Raw genomic sequence first — 10484 nt, forward strand, 5'->3', positions numbered from 1 at the left:
CCCACCAACCACTGCTTTACCTCTGCAACTGTGGCCAAAGCTTCCCTCCAACAAACCATGACCTCAACAACCTTCATCTTGAACACAGGGCAGAGGCAAACCCTCCTCACAAGTCCCACGAAGGCCAAGGCCTAAAGGAAATATGGCTGCTGAAAAATAATGAAACCCCTATGCACCCTAGAGCTACTCCTGCCTGAACCTGGGAGGTGTCCCTGAGGCTGTGTGGGTGAGGCCAAGGAGGGTGACAATCGCACATCACTAAGGGAAGGAGGTAGTTCTTGTCAGCTCAGAGCAAGGAGCAGGGGCCCATGGTGGGGCAGCAAAGCTAGGCTGGCTGGGAGCACCAACCAGGATAAAGCCCATTTGGCAAATTTCCCCAAATCGATTGGCACTGGCTGCTAAGAAGCTAAGGCTGTGTCAGCAGCAGCTTTCAGAGCACGGTGTGGTGGGACCTATGGATTTCTCTGCTCTGGGGTATTTTTCTTGGCTTCTTGAGGCCACAGAAAGTATGATCTCCACCCATCCTCCACGACCCTGGTCTGTGGAGGGTTAACCTGGCTGCCCTGAAGGTCAGGAGCCCCCTACATCAGCACTGTGTCTGATACAGAAGGGACATGCTCCCTCGGAGGAACTGCCCGGCTCTCAGATTTCTGGCCACCCAGAGGCAGCCCCAGGCCCTTCTGGGATGACTGGAGGCATATTAACAAGCGTGGGACGTTTGAAGGGGCCTGGCTCTGGTCCGTTTCCTCTGCTGGGGTTTCGGCCCTCTGACCCCCCTTGAAGAACTTTTCTCTGGGCCATCGTCGCTGACTGTGATGTGACAGCCCCTGCTTCCTGAGTCCCTGGCCTGGGCTCCTCCTTCAGATGCTCCAACCCACTCACAGTCTGGTCCTTCCTCGCCCCCCAGTGGCTGTCTTGGCTAACTGCTCACTGAGCTGACTATTTCCTGTGGCAATGATTCTCACTACCTGAGAGTAGATTATAGGATGACAAGTGACAGAAATGCAAGAGAAGCACAAAGGCAGATTCCACACAAGATCAGAACAAGGGCTCATGGGATTTATGTGCTAAGGACTGGGCTGCTCCATTCCAAATGAGCACCATAACCACCCAGTGAGGCCAGAATTCTCATGCTTCCATTTGACAGATGAAAAAATGGAGGCTCGGGAAGCTTAGCTAACTTGCTCAAGGGTTCCTAATCTGGTGAGACTGGTTCCCTCCCCTCTGCCCATAATCACTGTTTGATACAATACTCCCCTGAGGTATTCAATCAAATCACCTTGAAGCCTTCACCTTCAAGAATTTCTGATTTAACAGGTCTGGGGCATGGCCTGAAAATTTGCATTTTTGACAAGTTACCAGATGACTCAGAGGCTTGAAAAACGATTGTTCTAGAAGTTGGATGGCTATTCAATAATTTACTCAAGATCAACCCAAGTTCAATGGCAAAAGGGATGTGTATCATCTTGCATTTGGGGGTAAACTGGACTGGTGATGCCGACGCACTTCTTAGCTGTAGCAGTAACCAGCTCTGAGCCAGATCCTCTCCCTCATGGCTGGCTAATGTGGAGCGGAGCACAGAGGTGGGCACTGCACTGTTGAGCCTTGAAAGAGGCCCCAGGGGGCTAATGCATCACACAAGGACAGCACTACTGTGGGAGGCTCCAGGGACTCTGACAGTCTGCAAGTGCTGGAGCCTGAGCCACCAGCCATGAGCCCAGCTAGGCAGCCCAATCTTAGTCTTTATTTTGTCCAAACCACAAACATCTGAAGTGTGCATCTCTGGAGGTTTGGTTTTAGCATTTCAAGATCAAGAAGCAGACACACTTGCCTTGTCTGCTGCTCCAAGGGCACACAGTCCCCTCCCACCTCTACTCCCCACACAGCCCAACAATAGAAGATGACAGCTGGAGGTGAAAAGGGAGATGGGAAATACAGTAGCCAGGGGGTGGTGAATAGAGGAGCTCAAAAGACCCTACCCCCTCATGTCCCAGGACGTGCTGCCCCTCTCAGTTGAGTCCTTGCCAAGGTCTAGTTGCAGGTGGGAGCAAGAGATTCAAATTCATAGTAAACGCATGGTTCTCATGTTTGCCTGTGTGGTTGCATCTCTGCTGTTCTTCAGGTCAGGCTGACCCTAGACTCCTAACATGGACAGACAGTCCAAATGCAGATATACTGTATGTACGATGGGTTGTCCAGCTGGAAAATGCACTTTCTAATGATGCCACACTTTGGATCTTCATTAATAGGGCATTAAAAAAGAAGCAGGTAATTTGTAGAAGCTCTGAAAACCTAAGTTGAAAATTCATTGCTCTGCAGTCAGATATTACAGTTCTAGGGCTGCCAGGGTCCTTTGACGATGAATGTCAAATATAAGCAGGGCAATTATGAGCCCTTGGTGAGTCCCAGGGCAATATCAAAAAGAAAATCATAAATAATTTTTTAAAGCATGCTTTAATATTTGATGAATGTAAAAATTTAAAAAGTAAAACATGCCCTTACATGAAACCAGCTATGTAGTTTAGGAAGCAAAAGTGACAGTTCCTTTTGTTTTATGTTGGTATAAAATTCACAAATATTTAAGAACAAGGTAAATACAAAGCACAAACAAAACAAAACAAAGAATGCAAAGGAAAAGAAAGAACTGATTGTATAAATCCAGAGTTGCACCACCAGCTGCTCTGATTCTAAACATAGGGTTTGATTGACCAGATGAAGGGGAAACACTGGTATGAACAAGAACAAAGACACAGTTTTAAACCCCGCACAAAGGGTTGAGGTGCAGAGGGGAGAGATATCACCTTACTCAGTAGTCTTCCCTGTCTGGCTTAACTAGTGTCCAAAAGGAAAGTCTGCATTCTAGATTCCCTAGACTTGCAAGAGATAGTGAAGAGACAAAGACAAAGAGATACCACTAATTCATTGCCCTGGCCAGCCTTTTAGATCTGTGGTTCTCAACGTAGTCTGAACATCAGAGTTATCTGGGGAGCATTTAACATCTTAATGTCAGGTCACTCCTCAAACTAATTAAATAAGAATTGGTAAGAACCAGGCATCAAATTTTCTAAAACATATTTCAGTGGGTCAGTGATCAGGCTGAGAGACACTGCTCTAGAATACTCTTTGACCTAATGTTGAATTTCCTGGATTTTTTGGCAGATTTTGATAATTTAGTTTATGCCATCATCCACGTGGTCAGTTAAGATCTGGCCACAAATCCACCTCACTGCCCATTCCTGACACTCTGCATCCTTATATCCTAATCTTGCTTTGATTACCTCACAATGGGCATGAACCAAAGTCGAGCAATTAATTGATGCTTTAAAAAACAACAGAATAAAACAGTGAAAGTATATCCCAATCCTCTCAGTATAAAATGTCTTCTAAGAACACAAGAGCATCCTATCCAATTTCATTAGCCACAAATGCCTTTACAAAATAAACTCAATTCTTAAAAAAACACTAGCAAGCCAAAGGTTTCTTCTCCAGTTGTCAATCAGTTCCTTGATTTTATCCTTTGCCTCACAAAAGACTTTGTGGAAGATCTGCCATCTACCTCTTCAAATAACTTTTTTTTTTCCTTCACATTGTGTGATAATGTGGTCATTCTGATTTTTGTCCTAAGAAAAACTTATACCAGACAGACAGATCTTAGATCATTTTTTCTCCCACTTTACCATCATGCTGTTGTTCAATTTTTTTAAAAAGTTCTTTTAGAAGTGCCTCTTCCAATCAAAGGGAGGCCATTTATTTCAACATATAGACATAGCTGTGGATTTTTAAGATTCTTCTAGAACACTGTATTCCTGACTCTCCATAGTGTTCATTTTCCTCCCAATTTTCTTATTCCCACACAGCCTGAAAAATATTCCCTGTGGAGAAAGCTATAACAAATGCTTCAAAAAAGGGGGACTGTGCCAAGTTTATAAGTGAAGTTCACATATAAACTTCAGCACTACCAATAGCTACACATTCCTAGATGAGTATACATGTCACAATTCTGAGAAAGCACCTGGAGAAGACTGTGCTACTAGAAGCTCTAACAAGGGTCATTATCATAAACCAGTAGATAGAAGAATCCAACCTCTACTTTCATCTCTGCTCAGACTCCCTCATGCATCTTGGTGAACACTGCCTGTATTCAAAAACAAAGGAAAAGGATTGAGATTATTTGATGACTTTGGACTTTGTTTGGATACTTGAGATAATCAGATTATTTTTTATTTTCTAATCTCAATTAATTTGTCTTATTCCTACATTAATGTTTTTGTCTATATTCTATCTTTTAAACCATGCATATTTCATTATGACACAGACATGGTTTGCAATTTATCAATCACCTAATCTTCACGAGTAGATAATGACTATGTAAAAAAACGTGGTTTTTTTTTCCAGGATTTGAATCAAGGAATAATTTGGTAAGGTGCCTAAAAGAGAATCAACCTCCAGGAATCATGTGCAAATCTCTAGTTGACCCATCTTGTCCCCATACCAAGTCCAGAGTATCTGATCCCATGGGAAGAGCCCTAGATTTTAGAAAGACTTGTGTTTCAGCCTGCTCTCTGCTCTTTGAATGGGTATATTACTTGCTTTAATGTACGAAGATATTCATTGCAGTGGAATTGATTTTGAAGAAAAGTTTAAAAGTAACAGAAATGGTCAACAATTTATACTTAGTTGAGTTCAGTAAATTTTGATATTGAACATCAATATAATGAAAAATACACAGTCATTCAAACTGTATTGTAGAGGGATACTTGGAGACATGTATTAGGATATAGATTCAGCTACTATTAAGAAGACTCAGTTTATAATAAAGCAAAGAAAATGGGAGTTTCTTCCTTATTCACAGTTTGGAGATGGTCAGTCCAGGGCTTGCAGTAGCTCTGCTCCATGAGGTCACTGAGGGCCTCAGTCTCTTTATATTTTGTTCTTCTGCTGTCTATCTTGTTAACAATCTATTTTGTCATACCAGCCTTCTGTATCATTATGTCTATTTTGTTATCAGTCTATCTTGTTATCAGTCTTCCTCTATCCTATTATCTTGTAGAGCATGATCCAAGACAGTCCACACTTTGTCTTCATTCCCTTTAGATGAAAGTAGCAAGAATGGGCAATGGAGGGCATATCCCTTTCCTTCAGTGCAGTACTGCCATCCCTTCCACTGGCTAGAACTTGGTCTCATGGCTACATGTAGATGGAAAGGAGGCTGGGAAGTAGGGTTTTTAAAAGAATTGTGGACAATCATGAAACATTTTGATGGATTCTGTTACTAAAGAGCAAATGAGCACAAATAGCAGTCTTTGATTCAGCACAGAAACATTTTTACAACGTACTTAGTAGAAAAAAACAGGAAACAAAACAGGACCAGTTTTACATGTTTGTGTGTACTCATATATAGAATTCCTTTTCCGTATAAACAGTGGTTATCTTTGAGAGTTGGGATTGTGAATGATTCCAATTTCTTCTTCTTGCTTTTATTGTGGAAAAAAAGTCCCAATTTTTTACAAATTAACATTTTCCCCCAGTAATAAGAAAAACCTCACCATTTGTACATTAAAAAGAAGTAATTTAGGAGAGAAAGCAGTGCCTCTTGTGTGCTTGCAGCTGTCTCCCTTTCTTCTCGGTTGTTCCTCCGCTGGGCCTCTTTTGTTGGTGGATCTCTTGGTTCTCATGCAAACTAATAACATTGTCCAGTCTGAATGGGTGTATTACTTTTTCAAAGAGGAGTAAGAGAGCTCTGTTTGGAAATTTCATTTTCATTGTGGATAATGGAGTGGTGTGTTAGTTGTTGATGTTCAAATGTCTATTTGGTGTGTTAGCTGTTGACCTGCCTCAGCTTTCCCATGATGACCAATCTTAGGGAAACTAATTGATTTGGAGAAAACACACAAAAACAGGCACAAGATTCATCTGCCCCCTTTCAGCCAGACTGTTTCACCATGCCAATCTACCAGGAGCCCTGTATTTCCATGCTGAAATTCCTTTCCAGTATTTCTTGGAAAATTTATACCTTTCTGAATTCCTCAATTTTGAGAAAAATCAGTTAAGAAATCAGGAAAATGAAAAACAAATAATATAAATTTCCTTTGAGAGTTAAAACTTAAAGAGTAACACAAAGACGCTCCTGGCTTGAAGTTCAAAGCAAGAGTAGGAAAATTTGGCAAGAAAAATCAAAGGTTAAGGTGGACATTTCTAGGAACCAGACATTAGCCCAAAGACAGTCAGAATCTAATTAATATTTCCTTTCTAGCTATGGATATGTTTATGAGTGTGTGTCCCTGGCCCTCTCTGTTGCTAATAGTGAGTCATTTTTTCAAGTAAAATGAATATTAATAAGCTTATACACGTCGTATGCTTTATACAAATCTTATGAGTAGTGTTTCAAGAAACAGCAAGTTTTGCAAAGAAATTACATCCTAAAGTGGGCAATTTTGACATGTGATTCTGTGAAGTATCATTTGTCTCCCTAGGAGATCTGAAAACTACATTACCACAGTACCATCCAAAAATGTGCCAGCATTCTCAAGTGTTTAAATCTATAGGCTACAATTCTTTGTAAAGTCTCTAAACCTTCTTTTTACTTCTTATTTATTGAAACAACTTTTTCTGCTATCCATAATAATAATTAAGAAACACAAGAAATGTTCAAAGTTTTTTTAAAAAAAAACATATGATTTTGGAAATTCCTGAAAATCCCCAGGATTCCAATTTCCAATTTCCAAATTCTAAAGACCCTCAGAAATTTGGAAACACTGCTGTCAACTACAACTCCTAAATTTCTTAGTTTGGTGCCTTTATGACTGCCTCCAACCTAAGCTGTCATCTGCCTTGGACTGGATTGCTGAACAAGCTTCCTGACAGGCTTCTCTCAGTCCACTCTCTATAGCAGAGCCAGACAGACCTTATGGAAACATAGATCTATTGGTTTCTTCCCTTCACATGAGACATTTTAATGGCTGCCAATATGACAAGGTGTCAACTTCATTAATAACCTGGGAAATTAAAATTAAAACCACAAGTAAGGATCAGTATATAGCTATTATATTGGCAAAAATGTAAAGTCGCAGCTTCATGCGGGTAGAGACAATATGCATTTCTGCTCACCATTTTATTTGTAAGCTTAGCACAATGCCAAACAACTAGTGGATGTTTAATGCCCATTTGTAGATAAATGAATGGGCAAATGAATGAGATTGATACATGCAAGGGCTCCCATTTTATAATATTGCACAGTGTCATCCCATACATGGAAAAATAGAGTCCCCTAGGCATTGTTCAACTTTATTTTTCTTCTCTTAGGCTGACATCAAAGATCCCTTGATTTGTCAAATGCCTTCTCCCATCACAGTGGTGAAATATATTCTTATGAGCCCAAATTTTCCCATCTTGAACGCAGAGAGACTGTACAACAGGCTTGGTGTTTCCTTCCTTCCGAGAAATTATCAAACTATATTAAATTCTATAAAAATCTATCAAACATAGCCAATGTCATCAACACTATTTCCTCCTGTTTTGTGGGACTGCAGTGAGAAAACAAATGAGATAATATACATAAAAGTGCTCCATAAAGCACAAAACATCATGCAACATTAGAATCCAACATTAGTAAATCGGCTTGCCTCCACTTGACAAGCACAACCCCATCTACCTACATTTATATCACAGAGCCTGGGCTCAGCCTTAAGCCAACCTGGAGAGATCCTCTCTTTATCTGGGAGCACTTTCTTTTCTGATTCTCTCGCCCTGATTTGGGTATATTATAATTCAGTATCTGACTTCCACAATCAAGATTTTCATTCTACCTGGAGAAAAATGCATTTTAGAATCAAACACCCCTGGTTTTGAATTTTGACTTTGTGGCTTATAGCTTCTTTGAACACTTAACTGGTTTCTTTCATTTCTGAGACTCATTTTATGCAACTGTTAAATGGGAATGATCATCTCTCCCTAATGAGGGTGTTTTGGGAGATCAAATAAAGCCATATGCTCAAAGTAGCTTCCTTATTATCTGATTCATAATGAATATAAGCTCTATCAATTCCCTTCTATTTCCCTGAGTAATCTCAATGAATTGAAAAGCTCATTTTCACTAATAGGAGAGAGGAAAAAGCAGGTTCTCTTTAGTAAGAGAGGTGGGAATGTCAGGCAGGTAAGATAGCATTTAGTCCTTTAACAAAGCAACGGGTTAAGACTTGGTCACATAGAAGCCTAACAGCCTCTCTCAATGACCACCAAATTTTCTGGAGTGTTGGAAGAATTGGAATACACAAGAAAAGAAGCTGACCTACTGGGCAAAGACCCTTGTCTGACGATTTGTTCTAGGAGCATCATGATTTCCCAGTCTCAAAATCATAGTCAGCCAGAAATTTGTACTATCCTATGTTTGACTGTACCACTTTAACACATTCTGGGAACAATGCCAACAACAATCTGGATACCAACTGAGGGCCCTAAATTACTTATTCCTTAAACCTAAACTTTCAGTCTAAGGAATTATCATCTTAGACCAAGACTTGCAATAGGAATGGCCTTGTTGTAGGTTTGCTGTGAGACTTTATGCGAGACCACCCCTCTCTGAGCTCCTTATATAAACCGATCTACAAACTGAGTAGGCTGGACTTGGAAAGTCTCAGGGCCCTCCCCCAAGTTGCATCCTGTTGATCAATGATATAAGCCTCTGACTGGCAATTCATGCCTCAAGATCAGGGACTGTCTCCCTTGTTATGAAATCAAAATCGTGTCAGTTGTATTTGAAGTCTGCTCCTGCGCTCCCTGTTCTTTCAACAGAGAAAAAAAAGAGCTTCTCATTGTTCCGAACTCCCAGGACTTCCTCTGGTTTCTGATTTCTTGCTTCATACTTGCACTGAGGTTCCTAGCCTCAGCTGTGTAACCACCAGGGTGCTGGCTGACAGCACAATGCAGCACGTCAGATCATCCTGATATCAGCAAAGGATGTTTTTATTCCATGCGCTCTCCCCGTCACCTCGACCCAAACAAATATCTGGTGCACAATATGAAAGTTTGCTTATTTCCAGTCTGACTTGGTTGGTACATGAGTTGAATCAGAAGGGGCTTTGATCAAATACAAAAAGTTCTTAGTTATAACAATCTCACGGCAAGAATTTTGCAGGATAGTCACAATTTCAGATATTACAGGCCTCCTTTCATATCCGTGGGGTATTGGTTCTCGGAACCTCCATGAGCAGATACCAAAATCTGGGGATGTTCCATATAACCTACGCACATTCTCCCATATCTTTTAAATCAGTCCTAGATTACTTATGATACCTAATACAATGTAAATGATAGAAATAGTTGTTATACTGTGTTGTTTTTATTTGTGTTACTTTTATTGCTATATGGTTATTTTTCATTGTTTTTTTCCAGATATTTTAGATCCTTCATTAGTAGAATCCGCAGATGCAGAACCATGGACATAAAGGACTGACTACATTCTATTTTCAAATCAAGAGTTCTAAATTTTAATTATGAAAACACTCACTGCAATGAGGATTGAGAGCAATAAGATGGTTGTGAAATTGACCTGTGTCAGAGATATAAGTGATGAAGAAAATCCATGCCTGGTATTCACAGCAGAATCAACCTGAACAGCAAGAAAGCATGCAACTTAGCAAAAACCTTTTCATGGTGATAAGCCCTGAAGCGTGCATTGTTTCATGTGTGTGGTTTTACTGCCCTCTAGTGTCTCAGAGTGTTAAGAATGTGTTGAACCTGGAAATGCCTTCTTACCACTAATTATAGAGTCACAGATTCCAAAATATTATCACTTAATAATAATTTTTTAAAAAGATAATCTAGTGAACATCAACGACTTTTGTATAGGTGTCAAATTGAAGATGAGAGAGTAAAAGGCTTGCTCAGTCAGCCAAAATTAGAAACAGCACAGCAATGATTAATCACCTCATTCATTTCATTGTAAAATATTGGAGAAAACAATTTACACTATTTGTTCCCTAAGTTAGATCCTTTCCTCTGAGGTCCCTGAGGGCAGGAATTTGCAGCTCTGACTTCACAGCCAGGGTTCTTAATTCAAACTTTGTACCTAAGCTCCTTTATATCCTCCAGGAGAGAGGAAAAAACAAGGTCACTCTCGCTTACAACTGTATTCCAAGTGCTTTGGATAGAGTTTGACACATGTTAGGTGTTAAGTCACTATTTGTTGAATAAACCAATCAATGAATAAATAGCAGGGTAATTTGTTGAAATAGTAATCATGTTTTTTTGTTATTGTATATTTATCTCATTGCTATAGGTATGCACACATGCTGTTGAAAGAGCAGAATTCAATAGGGTGTAGTCACAAAGCAATTCTGTCCCAATTACTGCCCTTTCATACCTGCTTAGTGGGCTAGTTGCTTTTTCCCCCTACACACACAAGTTTCTCAGAAAAGTTGTGGGCATGCAACCATGCCCACAGCAAGAAGCATGTTTTGCAGGGCCCAGGGCACACATTCACATGT

At 40.3% G+C, this 10484-nt stretch overlaps 1 long non-coding RNA gene across 1 annotated transcript in view; it reads left to right on the top strand.

Annotated features, from left to right (window-relative positions):
• Window positions 1-10187, top strand: part of LOC144341247 (uncharacterized) — a 33596-nt gene extending 23409 nt beyond the window's left edge. The window contains exon 3 of the long non-coding RNA XR_013418130.1: window positions 9391-10187. This is a non-coding gene — a long non-coding RNA (uncharacterized LOC144341247). The remainder of the gene's footprint in view (window positions 1-9390) is intronic.
• The last annotated feature ends 297 nt before the right edge of the window (window positions 10188-10484 follow it).

The sequence above is a fragment of the Macaca mulatta genome, chromosome 6, assembly GCF_049350105.2.
Source record: "Macaca mulatta isolate MMU2019108-1 chromosome 6, T2T-MMU8v2.0, whole genome shotgun sequence".
NCBI lineage: Eukaryota > Metazoa > Chordata > Mammalia > Primates > Cercopithecidae > Macaca > Macaca mulatta.